The sequence below is a fragment of the Periplaneta americana genome, chromosome 14, assembly GCF_040183065.1.
Source record: "Periplaneta americana isolate PAMFEO1 chromosome 14, P.americana_PAMFEO1_priV1, whole genome shotgun sequence".
Classification (NCBI taxonomy): domain Eukaryota; kingdom Metazoa; phylum Arthropoda; class Insecta; order Blattodea; family Blattidae; genus Periplaneta; species Periplaneta americana.
Window position 1 is genome coordinate 117,592,914 of NC_091130.1, and position 12,138 is coordinate 117,605,051.

Here is a 12,138-nt window from a genome sequence, read left to right on the forward strand (position 1 = left end):
AAACTAAAATATTATATTAACATTAAAAGTATTTTTACCTCGAAATTTTATATAAACACTGTAACTGAACATTCTTCCTTTTCCCAGTCAGCAATGAAATTATGATACAAATGAATAATTACTGCTCCCTTAAAAAAACAGTTTCTCAAGAAGTTTATCAGATAACGATCCCCTTGCTTGTGAATGAATAAATCCTGCAAAACAAAACAGTCTTTCTACAGGTGTAAAGGTACACAAACTTGTATTATACTTTATACAAGCTTGTTTCACTGTTGGTAATTCTCTAGAGTGCACAGGGTTGTCCCTTTGCCATTGAAGATGAGATGGCTCTCTGATACTGCCTCACCAAATTATAAGAGGACACAGAATATGTGTGTGAAACCAGATGAGCAGTTCTCTGTTACTCCTGTTTATATCATGTTTGAATTGCAATATTTGAGAGACTGAGTCATGAAGAGAATTCCATCGAGTTGGGCAAGGAAACTTTGATGAATATTTCAAGACATCTGATATAATTTTCGAGGATTTGGGTCTCCTAGACGCATTCCATAATGCTGACCATTTAGCAAGTGTTGGGTGATGGATCCTTGATGTTGTTGGAGATTTCTTTATGGCATTAAGGGAAACAGTTGTGGCAAGAAAACTAGCAGATCTGAAATGGATAGGCAAATAAGACAAAAGTTCATTCTTCAAATCCAAATCCAAAACTTGAAGGACAAGAAGAAAAAAAAGGTATTTTAAGTATTTGAAATACAAAATACATCAATTTTATGTATTTAAATACAAAATACTTTCGAAAATCCTTACAAATTACAAAACACAAAATACAAATGTATTTCAAAAACTGTCCAGCCCTGAGGAAACAGACTTATCGTCCTACATGCGGGTAGCAAAAATATTTCCTTCAGAAACTCAGAACTCGTTTATAAAGCTGGTTCTGCGAGCGGGAATTATCACGGGCAGATGAACCAGGTAAATTTCGAGAAATGGGTTGATGAGAAATTAATTCCCAACCTTCCACCAAGGTCAGTCTTGGTGATGGACAATGTCCCCTATCACTCCATTCAAGCTGATAAGCCTCCAAATAAATATGCGCCCAACAGAGACATGATAGTGTGGCTGAGAAGGAAAGGAGTTGAAGCCAATGAAAGACTTCACAAAATCAAACTTTTCCCTTAATCGAGAAACACAGGCCTCAAGAAAAGACTTTTAGGGTTGACCGAAGGCTGGTGGAGTTCGGACACGCCGTACTGAGACTTCCTCCTTATATGTATGACTTATCCCCGATCGAATTAGCATGGAAAGGATGAAACACTAAGGCCCAATTGTATAAAACTCCCTGACTAAAGATCAACTTTGATCGAAGATCGAAAAGTGAACCGAGTTCAGACACTTCTTCTATTGTATAAAGCTTTTCTGCGATCAAATTACCTTGGTTCAAATGCAATCTAAGTTCACGTGAAAAGGATTTAGCAACATCGCATAAACAGGTGAAATATGTGATGCGCGGACCATGTTGTACAAGATTGTTCAGTGTTGCCAATCTAGCGACTTTAACTCTTTTTCAATGACAATTTCTTTTAACTTTTGTATTGCTTAAATAGGGATTTAGCAAACTTTTTAGCACCCCATAGTGACAAAATTTAAACTTTCTTTGTTGATAATAAGAAATCTAGCAACTTTACAACTACTTTTTGGCGACATTCCGTACACACTGTTGGAGACACTGGTTTATTTGTGCAATGTAAATAATGGCGGACAATAAGAAGAAGGTTGACTGTTCTCCAAATTGTTATCATGTTATGGTGTTCGATACTGCTAAACATAATAAAGCTTTATAAAACAACAAATTGAAAATTTATGAATTTACCTATCACTATCATTAATAATTAATTATTGTTATAAACATAATATAATTATAGGTTATGTTATTATTTTGATACTGCTGTACACGATAGAGCCTTATAAAATATAAGATTGTTTGTGTATTAAGGCAAGAAATTGAAAATATATATATATATATATATATCGTCGCTTAAGAACCAATACCGTGTAACTGACAAAATGTAAATTTTACAGGAGAAGGAAAAAACCGAATAAAAACCATAAAAATAACGCAATAGTCTTGAAAAGTGGTGTATGGCTATGAAATAGCATAACTAATTTGTAACTAAGTGAAAATGGATGATCATGGCCGTAGGCATTTGGCCATGTCACTTACGCGGTATTGGAACTCTGCCGTTGACTACATTTTGTTAGTTACGCGGTATTGTGAGGCAACTTTAGCAGCTTCAGGACACATGCTGACAAGCGTTTTCTTTGCGTGAAAACTGCCTTCTGGAAATATTATTCGTGCTCTTGTATATGTCAATGTGTTATCTGAATTGTTGTCCTACCATCTGACTTGAGGTCAAGGTCGGTAGGCTGTAGCTTGAATCAGCACTAGATTACGTTCCAGACAATGATTGCTGCATTCTCAGTCAGTCAAATGCTGAAACTATGGGAAAGGAAACAGAAGACACAGTTCAATGTTTATTGTTATAATAATAATAATAATAATAATAATAATAATAATAATAATAATAATAATAATAATAATAATAATAATGACAATCTGATACCAGGTACTTTATTTTCACACTACGTATTTGAATAGATAAGTAGAATTGTTACTAAAACGTTGCTGACAAATATAATTTTATAATAAAATAATTAATAATAATAATATTATTATTATTATTATTATTATTATTATTATTATTATTATTATTATTATTGACAATGGATTTGACTGACTTGCGAATAATGAAAAGAAAATCATATAAAAATGTAATAATGATGATAATTTTTCAGGTACAATATTCGTTAAACACAATAAAGAAATAATTATAGGCCTATGCTGAAATCACAAAAAGTAATCCTTGAGTAACCCTAGTGTGGAATACTATCATAAAAACTATGGCACAATCGGTTCTACATACAATAATGTGACGGTAATTTAGGTAGGCTACTAATGCTCTTTTTTTTCTGTGCTTTTGCACGAGAACATGACTTTTTTTTACAGACGGGACGCCATCAGTACTATTAGCTAACCAATATTGCACAGTTCATTCTTTAATTCCCAATGTACACAGAAACATCTTTTTGCAAACCTGAAATGTTTTCTCATCAACTTTTAGGTTGTAGACAAATGTTCTCTTTCTTCTCGATTCAGAATTTGTACTGTCAGGTCTTTTCGTAGATTTGATACGTAAACGGTCCTCTGTTCCCAAGTCATAGATTTCCAGAATGCCTGAAAGATGTCTTCTCTCATTAGAAATTAAATTACAGCCCCTTACTTTCGAATTTTGGCACATTTTATAACTACACTCTGGCCCCAAATTCCTTGCATCTCTTTCCTTATCATGTGTTACTTTGCCATCTTTCGATCTCTTGTAGCTAAGATAAGCTTCCTCTTCTATTCTAAGTTTTCTATTTTTCATTTTCTTCCACTTACCCTTTTGTGGCTTTGAACTTCTTTTTCTTTTCTGTCAAATTTCCATGAAACGCTTGTAGATTCTTCTCTTTACCTTTTTCTGACGAATGTAAAGATGTAGAATAAGTAGCACTCACGAATTCTTCGGGGTCGTCTACATCTGAAGACGCATCCGAAATTTGGTGTAGGTCCTTCATTGACTGGGTATTGTCTTCAGTTTCTGTACTATTCTATTTCTAGCTGTATTACTTTAATAGTGTTGCTTTAAATCATACCAGACTGCATAATACGATCATAACATTACCGGTAACACTGGACGGATAATCCCTGATCTGCAGCAGCCCATTTCCAGAAGGACGGTTTTCTTTTGCATTTGAATTATCAGGCAGTACACCTACGAATAATATGAGATTACTAGAGTTTATAAATGTGATATAAATGGCTTAAAAACATGTGTAGTAAATATTATCATCAATTTAGATCTTCTTCCTACCGGAGGAAATGGAAGGAACCAAGCTCAGCACCACTGAATGTAGCGCAAATTATTTTAGCGGCCCATTCATGATTATTTATATTAAGTACTTAAATTAAGTTTGCTGTTATGATTCCGTAACTGAAGAAAAATAAACGTTTAATAACTGTGATACTTCTTATGCCATACCTTTGTTAATGTTCACAGAAGTTTCTCCCGTGTTGAATGCAGAACATAGCACAGATAGGATTTCGTTCTCGCTAAACTGACTGTCGTCTGATTCATTGTCCATTTCTTCTCTTGTATCTGTAGGCCTATATAATAATAAAATATTAAATGTACTATATTTCAGTGAATGAACTTGGAGTAAGATTTTGCGGCAATTCAGCTCAACTAGCATTCAATTGACATTAGTGAAATAATTCTATTATATTTACCTTTTAAATAATTGAAACTGAACACTTCTTTAATCTTCTCAGAATATCACACACTGTTGATACAATTTTACAAGTCAGTAACGAGAACCAGCTTCCGTACTGACGGCGCGCAGGCAGTAGACATAACAGCTATCTGTTGTCAGATACGCGGTATTTCCTACAGACTTCTCGTGACTTCAGATACGCGGTATTGTACCCCCCTCCTTCGCACGCAGGCCATTCATGCAATCAAATTCCCGCGCTTGTCAATGCATGCAGATGACAGTGGAGGTACCATCTGTGCAAAAAAATAGTTTTGACCAAATATGTCAGTTACGCGGTATTGGTTCTTAAGCGACGATATATATAAAGTGTAACTACCATATCTATTAATATTAATAACAATGGTTATTCTATTTGCACAGTCTGCCACTCGTATATTTCAAACAGAAAAGAAATAACTGAACTTGGATCATCTAACTTAATCGGAGAAATTTTTTCAGTCAAAGTTGACTTTAGTTCGAGACAAATTAATCTCAGATTAGACTTTAATACAACACAAAATTCCAAGTTCAGCTATAACAAGGATCAATTTAACCTCTGATCTAAAATTAAATGGTTTACAACAATCGGCCCTAAGTGACAGAAAATAACGTGACGGGAAATTTATCTTTGCAATGATTAAAGTAACTTACAGAAATTGCTTTACCGTAATAACAAAAGAGGATCTGACCACCTCTGTAGTGTAGAGATCAGCATACTGGTCTCTTATGCAGAGGGCCCGGGTTCGATTCTCGGTCGGATTGAATTTCCTGGTTGAGGTTTTTTTCAGGGTTTTCCTCGACAGTAAGGTAAATGCCAAGAAATTCCGGCCACAACATCCTTGAATAATACCGGCCTCATTCATCATCAAAATCATATTCGTAACAAATCAGTAATGCATATACAGTCGCCATCTAGTTCACAACAATAGAACCAGTCTTCTACAATAGTACACAGGCCTTCGGATTTCAACCAAAGATTAACTCGCGATATGACCATAGATGTTAAAGCGAGTATAAATAACAGCGAGAAAAAAAAACCGGGAACTGGGAGGGTTATTGTCAACATTACATTAAAAATGGAAAGCCGATATAGATTTCGATATAATACATTGCCTGCAGTAGAGGATAATCTGATTATATCTTTGGATAACGATACCACAGTCTAGTATATATGTACAGTCACGAAGCTCAATACATAGGGAATATGCATCCACAGATAGTTGCTAACCACTAGGATCGCTACTATCGCCTCATCACAGACAAGGCAAAATAGTATCGGCACAGTCTATTGTTCCTAGTACCCTCAACAACTCAAGCTTCGTGACTGTATATACTAGACTGTGACGATAGCAATAGTGATAGTGATGATAGCAGCAGCAGGAGTAGCAGTAATAATCATAATGATGATGATGATGATGAAAGTGGTTTATAATTAGCTACCCATCGTAACGGGGCACAGAATTGGTGGTCAATGTTTTTATAATGCATGCTACATTGTATTTCTAACTTATTTCTCTCCATCCACTACTAGTGCGAAATTAACCCAACTCCGCATTCCTTACAGGGCAGACGAACTATGTCACTGACAGAATAGAAAAGGCATAGTTAAAATTTATTGAAATGAGATATCAAAGGAAATAAATACCTACTATACTTCCTTTTGCTGCTGAACTGTTTGGTTATTCCGCTAACGTTGACTACAAGAGAAAATAATAATTAAAAATTTTCCCGTGATAACACATATGAGAATCCATTCAAAACTGGAACCAGTTTGGGGACTTTGCTGACCGTTATCACAGACAGTATCTGGTAATTATTTCGTTCTGCGTTCCTAGGTAGCGCAAAAGGAAATGGAAATTTGATATCAAGTGTAGTTTGAAATCTCTAATGAAGAAATGTTTTTATGAAAAAGATAATTTTATTTGTTAGCATTTTAGCAAAATATAAATACAACTTATAAAGTAAAAATAAATTAAGTGTACATATTTAAATACAAGTAGGCCTACTGATAAATATACAAACATATGTAAATAAATAAATAAACAAATAAATAAACAGTAATTGACTAAGTTCACTGAGGTTTGTCCAACATAGACATTGCTGCTTACAAAATAACAGTGTTTAACTATAATATAGCATCACAAAATTTATAGCACAACTATTAACTTTGCATTACTGTACGTATAATTCAGCCCATATGAATGTTTACACAATTGTCAACTTAGCTCTTTAACATTACAAAGTCTGCACTTATTTGGCGACGGGCGTCTCCTCCTCTTCTGCTGAGCTTGATTCCCTGAGTTCGGTCTCGGAGTAGATGCATCCAAAAGGCACTTTCTCCTTCTTCGATTTGCCAGGGACGGGGACGCCGTCCTTGATGAATGTCACATCCATCATCAGATACACCTGTTTGCACTTTTCCGTCTCTTCACACACTATTCTGACGATTTCGTCAGGATTCCTTGTCACTCCATTCTTCTCCCCGTACTTGCCTCCACACACCTTGAAGTGGCAATGTGCCTTCGTCTCCAGTCGCCTCAGATCCAACGAAGACGACAGCCTCACTTCTGCATCACACATGTCGGCGCTTCTTGCAGTACGGACGAAGTTGAATACATCTGTGGGAGCAGCCACAGACTCCAGAATGAGCGTTGATAGGAATATGAGCGACAGCGAGATGTCCAGGTTCTTTCTCGGATACATTTTCGTAGATTTTTTGTATAGAAAGAAAGATGTAAATGAAGGAATAACAATTGCAGGGATTGTTGTGGACTGATGTGATCTGTAGGAGCTGTCAGAGGAATATAGTTTGTAGACGAGGATTTGACATTCTTTTATTAGATAAATAACGGATGTGACGTAAAATCGTAATTGATTATAATTGTATCCCTTAATTCTAAAAATCCCACTTTTCTGATCCTTCAAAGCAAATGCGTGGGACGTATAATCCTCATATCGTATTGGTTTTGCGGTTGAATTACATACGTATTCTTTGTATTTCTCCGTGGTTTTAGCTTAGATTTGAACCTAGCTTTTCCTCTATCTGGCGGTATTGAGGCGATGCGCCGCTCGGAAACAGTTCCGGTAGAGATAAAGATTGTGTTATCGGAAGCTGTTTGTCCATTGAATTAAATTACGGTTCTCTATTAATTAATTTAAGATGTGGTGATGTACTGTACTCTCAAGCAACAAGGATCTGAAATGTCGCTTCTATCACCGACTGAAAATAGATACACATAGATGCTGTGTATCTCAGACTTTTATAGTTTGCATTATAAGATTTACGAGAAAATTTTCAGAGAACTGTTTCTATTGCTATTAATATATCTGACGAACGCAATATATCATAGACGGATTTATACCCATCATTAGGTATCGACATCCTTACTTGATAACAAAGACGTGGATAATCAAACTTGTAAAATTTTCATTTTTGCATTGCAATGTCCGAGGATCATACTGAAAGTCATGAGCAATCCACTATTATAAATCTTAATTTTTATTTTTTAGACAAACCAGGTACATCATCTTAATCTACAGACTTTTCTGTCACTTTTCAACATAGTCCCCATTTCTTTGCACACATTTCACCCGCCGTTCTGTAAGTTTGAAAATTTCCTTGCTGTAGAAGTCCGTTTTATCTTCCTAAAGACATTGACGCATTGCTTTCCGGATGTCCTCCAGCGTCTCGTAGCGTTGGCCTCGCAGCTGCTCCTTTACAGAACCGAAAAGATGGAAGTCGGAGGGTGCCAAGTCGGGACTGTAGGAAGATTGCGGAAGAGTTTCCCACCAAAATGTTCTGATTTTCTCCACTGTGACACGATCAGTGTGAGACCACGCGTTATCGTGTTGCAGGATGATGATCTTTCCAGGGTGTTTCTCGCGCAATGCAAGATGGTGCTTCAAAATTGTCTGAATATAGCGGACAGCATTTATGGTCTGTCCAGGTTCAAGAAATTCAACCAAAATGCATCTGAGAACTCATCAACTCTTTCCTTGTTGCGTTCCATGGAGGCAGTTCGAGGGCGACCTCTACGAGATTCATCTTGGATGCTCGTGTTCCCATTCGAAATGTTTCACTCTTCTCCTAACACTGCTGGTGCCCATGCAAACATCTCCGTATGCACGCTGAAGTCTTTTTAACAAGGAATTTAATGACAGCACGCTGTTGAAACGAACCATCGTTGTCGACCATTTTGCAAACATTGCCTGTAGTTACATGATAGAAGTTAATAACATCACAATATGTCAATACATACTGTAAAGTCTGTAGATTGTGATCATATAATCGTTTTTGTTACATCGTTGAAATTATGGAAATGTGTTGCTCATGACTTTCAGTACGACTCTCTGTATACAGGGTGTTAAAAATAACGTTTACAACGTTTCAGGGATGATACAGGAGGTAAAAATAAACATCTGTTTTAAGTGACAAAACTTTAGCAGGTGCGCCGTTTTGCCGCTAGATGGCCTGAAGGAATAGATGACTTGACTTCCGTCACAACACACTGGTTAGTTCTGTTTGTGCGCGACCACCTTGTAGGGCCTTGTCTGTTGCCTAACAGTCTCCATGGTGATAACTATTTTGTTTTTCTACGCGACATCTTACCAAAACTTTTAGAAAATATCCCATTGAATATCAGAGAACGAATATGGCTTCAGCATGACGGTGCCTCTCCACACTTTGATCATCGCATCAGGAACCACCTAAATGCTACATTTCCCGATCGTTGGATTGGCAGGGGTGGACCAGTACCGTGGCCACCTCGATCACCGGACCTAACACCACTGGATTTATTTTTGGAGGAGACGTGAAATGTTTTGTGTATGGGACACCGATCGATATGGCAGAAGACTTAGTTGCTCGCTTTGTTGAAGCTGCACATGTTATTAGGAACAATGTGGGCCTTTTTGAGCGTTGCAGACACTCCATAGTACGAAGATAACAGTTGTGCAATGCCTTCAATGAACGGCAGTTTGAACACCACATCTAAAACGACAATTGGTCTTGTTCTTTATGGATTATACTAACACTTACGTACACAATAAATGGCGCATCTGTCAAAGTTTTGTCACTTACAAAATATATTTCTTTTTACCTCCTCTATTACCCCTGAAACGTTTTAAACGTTATTTTTAACACCCTGTAAGGGCCGGGTGAGTCGCCCAACATTTAAATAATCTAATACTAAGACCAGCTGAGTGTAAAATTTATTGAAATATACAAATGAAATCGTGAAACACACACTTAAGAACATGGTAAAGAGCATTTACAGTGTGCCAGCACTCGTTTCTGTTCGTTTATAATAAAGAATATTTGCGCGCAGTGGCCAACTCTCCCGACAGTGCGGGTGAGATGCCTCGACACTTTATCCAGTCGCACTTGCTTGTAGTTCCAGCATAAAGTTCTTCACATTCAGCACACACTTCGTTCTTATCTTCTCTGATTAAAGACCCGGGTTCGTCCTCCCTAGCACGAAAGTCTTTCTTTTTAGTTAAATTGTGACGTTCTATGAAAAATTGTAACCTCATTTAAGAACATTTCGGAAGAAATATCCTATTGTATCTGCAACACTTTTTAACTAAGCGTTACTTCGTTATTCGTATCATTGATCCGAATTAACGAAATTTTGTTAGATATGACACAGGACTAATTTGCTGACTCATCTTTGAAATTAAAATTTAAGAACAGTTAGTTATATGATTAGTAAACGAAAAGTATTCGAACTTTGGAGCAGGAAGATTATTTACAGATATGTTCATGGCATACCACAGTCAAATTTACAACAGTGCATACGGTGGCTCCACTATTTAAAAAATTCTCAAAAAATAATACGCCAATTTTATTGTGGTATTGAAAGGATTTGCATAATTTTCTAAAATTAATATAATAACAGAAATAAAATATGAAAATAATATCTAACTATGTGATTTTGGGTTTCATCTACCTTCTCGACCGTAATCTTAGCCGTAGCCGTCGTCGTCGTCGTCGTCGTCGTCGTCGTCGTCGTCGTCGTCGTCCTGTTCTTCACCATCACCAACAATAAGAACATCGTAGTGTTTAACATCAAGTGGAGCGACCGAGTCCATTTCGTTACTGCAAAATTAAAAAGAAATAAATGAATAAAATTGAAATATATAATTCTTCACTTAGTACACTTTGTTTCAGAGTAGTATGAATCGGACAAACCTAACCCAGAATACGTAAATATGAGTAGAAAATTATTCGAAGAATAATGTGCAAAATGGTAGTTAAGCATGGTTTGGTTATTTATCGATTTATTTATCTGTCTGTCTCTTATTTATTTATTTATTTATTTATTTATTTATTTATTTATTCATTCATTTATGTATTCATTCATCCATTTATTAATTCATTTATTCATTCATTTACTCTTTATTCATTTCTTTATTCATTTATTCATTCATCCATCCATTCATTTATCCATCCATTCATTCATTTATCCATCCATTCATTCATTTATCCATCGAATCATTCATTTATCCATTCATTCATTCATCCATGCATCCATTCATTCATGCATTCATTCATTCATTCATTCATACATTCATTCATCTATGTATTCATTCATTCATCCATGCATCCATTCATTCATCCATGCATTCATTCATTCATCCATGCATTCATTCATCCATTCATTCATTCATACATTCATTCATTTATTTATCCATTCATTCATTTATCCATTCATTCATCCATTCATTCATTTATCCATTCATTCATCCATTCATTCATTCACCTGTCTATTTATTTGCTTGCTTGCATTGCTTGCTTGGCTTGTTTTTTTTGTAGGTTATTTTACGGCGCTTTATCAACATCTTAGGTTATTTAGCGTCTGAATGAGGTCAAGGTGATAATGCCGGTGAAATGAGTCCTGGGTCCAGCATCGAAAGTTACCCAACATTTGCTCATATTGGGTTTAGGGAAAACCCCGGAAAAAACCTCAACCAGGTAACTTGCCCCGTCCGGAAATCGAACCCGGGTTACCTGGTTTCGCGGCCAGACGTGCTAACCGTTACGCCACAGGTGTGGACGCTTTGCTTGTTCCCTCGCTCCATTTGCTTCCCTAAAAACAAGCTAATAACAACATACATAAGGCAGTAGGAGTGGGGAAAATAACTTTTAATTCACTGCAATGAATGGAGTCATTGTTTACATTGCTAAGGACGGTGAAATAAAGGCCACTTTTGGTACCACTCATAGATAGAAGGAATTTTTCCGGTTTTGTAATACTACTACTGTATAAACATACAGACATTATTGTGTAGTAGCACAATCTAGTTACTAAAAAAATCGATTTGGCAATTCAATTATCGACTTGATCATCCTTTAAATTTGCTCCAAAAAAGAATTATCAAAATTTGTCTTTATAAACCTTTTGATTACCCAACAAAATTAATTTTTCAGGAATTTGGTATATCAAATCTAGAACAAATTTATAAACAAACATTGCTGATTTACTTCCATAAAAACCACAATAAATTTAAATTTGATCCTCACGAATACCATACGAGACAAAACTACAGTTTCTTTCTAAATATTCCCAAATGCCACACAACTGCTGGATTAAAACACAGCAGAAATTTTGGACCCAAAATATATAATGCATTAAATAGAGCTTACCCTGAGCTCAGTACACTTAACAGACACAGATTTAAGAAAGAAATCAGATTAATTATTTAATTGTTTAAGCTAATTGAGTTAAAAAT